We start from the raw sequence: 9,663 nt of genomic DNA, 5'->3' as shown, positions 1-9,663 counted from the left end.
ATTACATATAGTCCTGCTTTGTACAAGACCACAGAGGAGCCCCAAATATCTTATATTCCACACCAAAAAATTGCTCTTTTTAAGATGCGAGATGAAAATATCCCCTCTTAGAACAGTATATTACTTTAGTTCAATATGACTAAACTCATTTTGAATTTAAATGGCCATGCCAAACAGACATCTTTTTAGAAATTTTAGTTCTCAAACTTTGCATAAATAAGTTTGACATTTGAAAATTTGTTACTGATTCTAAGTTTTTCAGGAAATACCATTGTAATGACAATAATTTGTTAATTTGTAAGGAAGTAAATTGTGCAATATAAGATTTGCCTTTAAATTGTATCAATATCCTAAACAATCCATACAGCATATTAATAGTGTTAGAGGAGAACTAAATCACAAGGATTGTTTTGATTTCAAAAAATGAAAGTGCAATAAATTTTACAAAGGGGAACAAACAAGAAAACATTGCAATTTTCAAAACAATGAACTTCAATTGATACATACAAAATAACATGGTGAGTTCTGTACTTTTTTTATTCATAAAAATAGCACATTTTCTTGGCAAATACAATTTTAAAATAGTGACAGTATTTACCAAAATACAAACTAAAGCTTTACAATAAACTGTTGAACAATACTCAACAGAAACTTGATACTAAACAAGTACATCAACCTATAAAATAAAAGGAATGTTTCACACGAGTTAACAATGAACAGATAAATTCTAGTATGCTGCATTTGTGTTTGAAATTTTGATTATGAAGAATTTTTTAAAAATAAAATTTTCTTTCTGATTACATTTTGAGATAAATGAATTCCATCACTTAGATTGATTTTTGAAAGTGTTTGTAAATAGATGTTTTTTTTTTATATCACATGTATTATCTTAATACCTATAAGAAATATCTTAAAAATATATTTATATATTTAACAACAATTATCTGTATTTAATATCACTAAATTTTGTTTAATTGAATGACATCCAATTATCAAGCTGTCACAACCACCATTAGGCACTAATGGTACATAAAGCAAAGTAGTAAAATAAAGCAGAATGTTTATCTCTCTAAACTAAAGTGTACTTAAATTTCTACTTGAATATATTGTAGGAAATTAAATACATCAATTAATGTAATATTTTAGCAAGATACAACAGAAAAATATATATATTAACAATCTCATAACATGAAGTGAGAACAAATGCATATAAAGCATTAAGTTAATGCTACTGCGACATGATATGTATGTTTTTAACCAGTCTATCGATTAAACACCACAAAATATACTTATATATTGACATACAGTAAAACATTCTCATCAACACAAGGAAGCATTTGTAAACATCATTACAGAAAAAAGGGAACTGATTTGCACTGCTGTACAATCTTGCATACCATGGAATTTGAAGTTTCTGGAATAACCAGGAACTATTTTGACTTGTAAGCAAAGGATGATACCCTAGCTAGCACCCCTTAGTTACATTATGTACTGTATGTACTATATATCAGCTTAAGACAATAGCTATGTACCATACACGGAGTAGGTATCCTTGGAACACTTTGGCACATGAAAAAAAAATACTAATAATAGAAACTAAATTTACATTTTTCCACATGAAAACTCTACCCATTTTCTGTTCGCAGTCTGGATACATATATGTATATCAAGCACCAATATCCAGACAAAAATCCCAAACTTGTTCTGCTTGAAGTCCAGAACTTAAAATGGACATTCATTGTGACAGGATAAAGAAATGATATGTAAACACAAATGAAGGCAGTGTCTTGTAAATGATATTACAGGTAAATAAATTTACAACTGATTGACACTTCAGAAAGTCATTTACCGAGTTACAAAATTATCTCTGTTCTGTTGCATCTTTCTAAACCAATAAAATCAAAATTAGTTTTATTATTGTTTGTGCATGATTTTAATAAAAACAAGTATGTTGCATCTCAATCAAATTTGTTTATATTTCATAAAAAAAAAAATGATTTTGAGCCAACTCCTGAAAAAGTGTATTTCTCATCTTTCATCCAAATGTCACGAGTTAAATTCACCAAATATTGTACAAACTTTAGAGTAACTTTGTATGTAACTACTGTGCTTGTAACTGAACCATCAATTTGATCTAATCAAGTTTTTAGAAATAAAACACAAGTTGTGCCAATTATCATTTCAAATTTTCTTTAGCAAATACATATATATATGTAGACCGATTAATAAGTTTGACTAGTTGTATCAAGATAACTTCTTTTTTGATTGGCTTATAAAGTTACCAATGGTATATATCCTACTACAAACTTCTCAGGCCTGCCTTATACTGACAATTTTTCATAAATGCCTTTACATTATAAGCAGAGAACATATGTATGAGTATATTACTAGGACTTACAAATATTATAATAATATGTTGATATTTAAACATGTCAGGTCACCGAAAAGTCCCACCTATATGGATGGCACATGGATATTCCAGCACATCAAATAATTGCCAGCCGAGACCTCAATACATATAAAAATAATGCAAAAACTTGGTCATCACTAGAAAAAACTGCATTGAAGAATCGTCTTTGGATTGTAATACAATCATATATACAGACTTCACAATAATATGTCAACTAAAGGAAGTTTAACAATCTTTTGTGAATATACAGCTTGATGACAATTAATTAAAGCAAATTAAGATAGGTTCCATAGAAATAAGTCTATCAATAAAAAAAAGTGTGCTGACTAAATAAAATTCTACCTGAACTTTTCTCGGTTGAAAAGTCTGGAAATTGTTGATCGACAAATTACATGGTAGAAATTTTTGTGGAGAGAAAAGAATTCAGAAAGAGTTTCCAAAATCAAATAATCTATACTTTTCACATTCAGATGTATACAGAACATTTAACAATTATTTTCAGCTGTTTATCTGCTGGATATTCAAGGTAACACGTACATTTTACATTACAAACACATAAAGCATATACATATTTCTACTAACATCACAAAAAATAGAATTGAATTGTTTGGAAAGCCCTTTTATGAATGATTTGTGCTACTGATATGGTTACAGAAAGGGTTAATTTTGACTGGAATAATTTGAAACTACGAAAAATATTGAATAAATATACAGGTTCAGTCTATGCTTGGAGAAACACATATCCTCCTTTCTGTCTTCTTTTATTATTTTTGAAACTAATAGTTTATTGCAAAATATGTATCTGCTCAAATGCAATAAAGAAATGTCCCATGGTACATGAAAATGAACAGTTCTGAGATTTCATCCTGAAGTAGTAGTCTCTTTGAGTATTCCATAATCCTCCTCCAGCCTGTTGCCTTAGCCAGTCAAACAGTGTCATTCCTGTGGTTGAAAAGGAGACGATTTGTGATTATCACTATTGTTTTCATTATTAAACATCAAGGAGACTGTGATTTTTCACAAGTTTTGTTATATATAATGAGCCATTTAATTTACTGTAGTACCAAATGAAATGAGTAACATTGCAGTTAACATGTGTATTGGAAGTGATTTTGAGGCTTGGAAACCGCATGAAACAGCCTTGTTATTACTCTATTTCACCAAGCCTGTGATATCACCTGTTTCATGCATCAATTCAACTATGCTGTCAAGAAGAACACAATGCCAAAATAAGAAAGAACATTAAAATCAAATGAAGAAAACAAGAGTATCAGTAAATCTGATGAATGCTCCCCAAAAACAACTTTACTGCTCACAAAATGTAACAAATGGCTATTGGAATAATCCTGTAATAAAGTGGTTTCAGGTACTTAATTTGGTACAATGTACATCTTCTTAATATGACCAATACATACACAAAGTTGCATTATCAAGTTCAAATGAAAGCAAAGTTATGCTTTGGATATTAACAAAGTTCATTAACTCTGTAATTATGTGGTTGCAGCCCCTGAATTTGGTACACATCACATCCTCTTAATATTTTCAATGTATTCATCAAATTTCATGATCCTAGCTTAAATGAAAGCAAAGCTATATAATTACAAACCAGACACCAAAGGGCAATAACTCTGTAGTTGGGGTTTTGAACCTTATATTTTGGTATACAGCACACTAGTTTTGTATGACAAATGTATACATCACAATTCATTATTGTAATTTAAATGCAGACTAAGTTATGGTTTGTACATAAAAGGGCAATAACTCTGAAATCAAGGGGTTGCAGGCATTGATTTTGGTAGACTGTACATCCTTTTAGTATGATCAATGCATACACCAAGTTTCAATTTAAAGTGGTAGTCTGGACACAAACTTTTAACAAAGGCAATAACTCTGTAGTTAAGCTGTTGTGGGCCCTGAATTTGGTGCACTGCGCATCATTTATCCAAGATCAAATGACAGCAAAGCTGTGCACCAGACACAAAATTTTGACAAAGTGCAATACTTCTGTAATTGAGGGGTTGCATGCCCTAGATTTGGTACACTTCACATTGCCTTAGTATGTCCCATATATACACCAAGTTTCATGATCTTGCTTAACTGTGGGCACCTCTATGCTCCTCCAAACAAATTTCAAGGACCATAGAAAACAAGGAAATGTCACAGGATATGAAGATTTTAGCATGTTCTAGGTAGTTTTAGTAATAAAATGTATCTTGTCAACCAACTTTCTTTCACATGTGACTTACTTTCACAAATTTTGCCATCAACTGTCCAGAAAGGAAATTTACTTTTCTGATTTGATGGTATATCACTAATAACTAAAAAGTGCTGTTTATCCTGAATCTATGTGTACAATACATACAGCAACAGCACATCTCATAAATCATAAATCCACTTCGTGATGAAATCTGAGGAGTATGTGTCTGATAAATCTTAAGTGGAGAAGAATCACCAGACTGTTTGACTTCAGTCATGCATTTTCCTATTCAAATACTGTCCTACATAACGAATATTACAATATTTATTAACGTTCTTAGTAAATTGTATTAGTGAAATTACAACTATTAGATGTGGAAGAGAGTTGGTCTACTGTACAATTTCTTTAGCATTTCACAAACATGCACCAAAAAAAATCAAGTTTTTTAGAGCAAGTCTTTTTATTATTTTTGAAAAATAAGTTATGAAGGTCTTCAAAAAGATCAAACACAAGCCGTAATAAAAAGCTTTTAAACAAAACAAACAAAACAGTGTGTAAATCAATCAGTCATGCTGTCATGCATGTACATTCATGTGTTTTTTATGCTTCAAATTACTGACAATCAAAGTAGACAACTTGTATTTGCATGATATATATAAAATGGCAGCCTGAAAATATTTGCAAATGTCTATGTGTTCAAAGGAATTTTAATTTAATTAAATTAAATTTTTTATTGTTTTAACTTTCCTCCTTATTAATGCGATGAAACAAAGACAGTAATCATGGGAACAATGTTCTTTTTATCCAACGCCCCCATCTCCTGCAAAATCGTTAATGCAGTATATCAGTCAGAAACTTTGTTGATTTTATAATCACGATTTTTAAATCACACCTGAAGTGCACAAAGGGTCTTATTGTGTGAGGAAACAGGAGTACCCAGGTAAAACCAATGTGGAAAATCAGGTGATCTCATACCTTTCTGTGCCTTATCAGGAAATAGCCACCTACGTGACAATGTATTTATTACCTTTGCACCACCCAACCCAACCCATTTACTCCATACGATGAAAAGGATTAAGAAGATTTATCTCCATTTCCCTATTGTGCCCAATTCCCTTACCTTTAGAACTGCAAAAACCTGCCATTTACACAAAGTTTAGCACGACACAACATGATGAATACACAACCATATCGTATATTGATAGCCATATATCTGAAACCAGTCCGTGGACCAGAGAAGCAAACATTTTGTAATGATATAATTTGTAAGGATCTATACCGTATGTAACACCAAAGAAACTGTAGACACGAGTCATTGTAAAATCGTGCTGAGATGCAAAACCTGCTGGCAAACACCAGGTTATTTCTCATTTCATATTAATTATATGATAATTTTTATCATATTTCATTTTAATATTTCAGTTTGTTATAAATTTATAAATGAGCACTTTAGATACATACATCTTCCTTACACATTTTCTTTATTGCACTGTTATTTGTTCCAAAATTCATTACCTGGCTAAGTCATAGCAATATTAGTAAAATATTAGTAAAAATTGCTGCAAAATCCAACGCAAACCTTTCATCATGCAGAGTTCATTCATATGATCACACATTTTTTCTCTTTCTTACGTGGACATTTACATCTATCTTCATCAGCTACCCCGTCAAGTACCACCTCAATATGCTTCCCACAACCTGTAAAACAATGTCATCATGATGTTTTAGTGACATGACAATATTAATGAAGAAAATTAACTGAAGAAATGACGTAAACCTATGGAATTCTACTACACTGTCAGTGTACCATGCTGTAACATTTACTGAGTAATCTTATCCTCCAGGGGTCAACACATTACACCTGTACTTGTCACTGAAATTGATCTAATTCTGTGGTTCCCCTTATAAACTGTGTGCACCACTCTTTTGTATTGCTGATAACAATTTTGTGAGTCTCATTCTGAAACATTTTATTACTGATAAATGCAATGCTAAATTTAGAGAGATTCTTGAACACTGTATATAGTTATAGCATCACAACATATTTGAGATGTAAATATTAAATTTTTGAAGAACTGTTTTTACTATCATATCCATTAAAGGGAGGTGGTGTTTAACCATTGAAAGTTAGATAAAAAAAAAGATCTCATCAATCCTAATATGGTATAACTAAGATAAACCTACACAACAATTTGAGAATGATCACAGTGGAAATAAGTCTTCAGACTTTACTGTGTTATCTTGGTTCAACAAAATTGTTATTTTACATGTTTGTATGTATTTTAATATTGTGTTTTACCAAATAAAAAAAATACAAAAATTACAAATCCTTCCAGTACTTTTGAAGAAAGTGATAATATGTTGCTGTCAAAATAATTATTTACCTATTGACTATAATAACGGAGTCTGAATATACATAAATATACTTATTAATTATGACTTCCAGTCATATTCATATTAACGCATTTTGACTACAGGAACCAGAACCTTTGTGTGAAATATTACTATAATACAAAGGTATTACTAAAATGGCAAGAATTATATATGGATAATTCAATGTTTTTAGTGGTATAACAGCTATATTTCACATATGGAATATCCGACTCTTGTGTTTTCAGTATAATTAGCCCCTGTGATTGAAATCGGTTCTGACATCATCATCAACATCAAATAAATATATCTTACCACTCCACGTAAATTTTTGACATTTTTGGCACTTCACTTTAAAACACATGTTGTACGTATTCCAGTCGCTTCAAAACACGAAACGTAACAAAATACCCTACATCTACAACAGTCCGTCTCTATGGCTGTCACATTCAGACCAAGGCCGATCTGTTACAGTAGGCCTACTGTAAAGAGTTACTGTATGTATACAGTACGGCTGTCCGTACGAGACGACCACCCGTATCAAATTAACGGATATAAGATGTTTCGTAACGTGTAGTTAAATTATCATCTACTAAAGACGTTAGATATATTTTCTTCAGATATTTAACACACTCTGACTGTGATGAATATTAATAGAATCAAGGAGTAAACAACTGGTTATAACTTAGCGTCTTTCATTATTGTATTCGGCATCCATACTTCTGACACCGGTACAATTTCTGGGATGTCACCCACCTGAACAGGTAACGTACAAAATATGTAAGCACTAAGGTAGACATCAATATTCACCCAATCACAGCTCCGCTTACCTTAAGTGTTATAACACGAGTTGCCGGAACATACTTTATGCTGGTTGTTGTTTCATCTATTCTAGGACGTGTAATTGAAATGATGGGGGGCTGATTTCATGTATGTAGCAAATAACATTTGAGTTAACTTGCCTTTTTTCTCCAAAAAATACTTGTCTCGTTAAGGTTTTCAAAGTTGATATGCAAATTTTAACGTATAAAATTTACTATGAAATTTTGACATTTATAAAGAGGAGGAAAAGGTTTTTTTAATCGATGACATTTAAAAGCTGGGTAATATTTCTATTTGATCAAGGATTTTATATACAGTCGAAGTCTGTGAAAAAATATTGATTCATACTTTTTAATCATGAATCATTTCCAGTTTATTCGTGTTATTATTATTTTTTGACAAAAACGAGACAAAATGGTACTGATCAGACCCATCACTGCTAAGACGACACGAGCGGTATTTAGGTCTACTAATACCATGGCCTTTCAGAGGACGAGAACCCTTACTCAAAATTGAGAAAAATAGATAGTTTCATTACCACTTATAACCCGTGAAAGAAGAAACCGTAATCCGAAAGTATCATTCTCGGATATCCTCTCTGTTTAATCTCTAAGCGATAGAGATATTACTCATAATGTTGAAGTTTTTAATCAACAAGAACAGTTTATAAAACATTTCAATGCATTTGTAATTTTGAAAAGTATACATCTGTTTTCCATTCATCTTAAGGACATTTCGCTCGAACTTTGTATCATAACAAACAGTTTAGAGAGTAGGCGTATACTTTACGTAAACATTAACCATGTGGGTTTTGCGGGAAAAGTCTGCCGACGTAACGACTTCGGAAAACTAGTGTTTGTAAGTGAATCATTGAAATGCAAGTATATAAAGGAACACAGAAACGTTCTTTTAAAATGTTTTCTAACTTCAATATCAATGTTTTTTTGCAAATTTGCTCGTAAATACCATGAAAACGGGATTCGAAACCCAAGTAATAATTAGGTAGCTGACATACAGACATACCGATGTGACTATGGTCCGATCGATCCGAAAAGAAGTTTTAAACTTATGTTAGGTCATTTTATATAACCATTTATATTTAAATATTGAATCGACAACCATACGATTCGTCTGAGATAGAATTAACACTTCGGACAATAAACTGGTCTTATTAATTATAACATCTTCCGATCCATACACAGCTGGAAATTGAAAGAGTTTCACAAACAGATATTAGATCAGCGTACTTGTTTCTGAAGTTAAGTCCTGAATCTTTTCTGGCATTCTCCAATGGATGTTCAGGCTAAATATGTAGAACACAACTGTAAACACTTGAACTATATTTGTGTTGGAATAAAATTAGAAATTCATCTGATTTGTGATCAAATCTTTTTGTGTCCATTGTACATGTTGCTTCATCTTCTCATGATAGAATACTGCATCAACACTCAAAATTCCCTCGCTTCAAACAATCCATTCCACAGATCAAAATCACATGACTAAAATTGGAGAAAACTTCAGTCCAAGATCAAACTCGAAAGGCATCTTTTCATATGTTTGTAATCCCATGTCATAACTTATCCTCTCCTACAGCAAAAGCATCCCACTAATTTACGCCGGCATGTCTCTGTGTCATAATTTTTAAAAAAAAGTGTGTGTAATTTTTTTGCCTGTAGTGTTTTGCAATGGTTTGATCATGAGACATATGTACAAGGTGCCTCAGTTCCCCAAACGAATCTGGTATTGTTAGAAAGTAAAGTAACAGGAGCTATATATATGTGCAACATACTTATTCTTGTTTTTTTTTTTTTTTTCGGGAAAACTTATCAGCACTTCTGACTGGACATTATCAAATTGTTAAAAA

The 9,663-nt window shown here is 31.6% G+C and overlaps 1 long non-coding RNA gene across 1 annotated transcript; it reads right to left on the bottom strand.

Moving 5' to 3' along the window:
- Positions 1 to 519: 519 nt before the first annotated feature.
- Positions 520 to 7,658, bottom strand: LOC132556496 (uncharacterized). The gene is made up of 3 exons (XR_009554474.1): positions 7,293 to 7,658; positions 6,240 to 6,305; positions 520 to 3,352 (listed from the first exon to the last, which is right to left on the bottom strand). It is a non-coding gene; the product is annotated as an uncharacterized LOC132556496 (long non-coding RNA).
- Between the last annotated feature and the right edge of the window lie 2,005 nt (positions 7,659 to 9,663).

Source organism: Ylistrum balloti, unplaced genomic scaffold (assembly GCF_031769215.1).
Source record: "Ylistrum balloti isolate Yb309-2 unplaced genomic scaffold, AGI_CSIRO_Ybal_v1 Utg370572, whole genome shotgun sequence".
Lineage (NCBI taxonomy): Eukaryota > Metazoa > Mollusca > Bivalvia > Pectinida > Pectinidae > Ylistrum > Ylistrum balloti.
The sequence above is the reverse complement of the archived record's forward strand: the minus strand, read 5'-3'. Positions and strand labels throughout refer to the sequence as shown.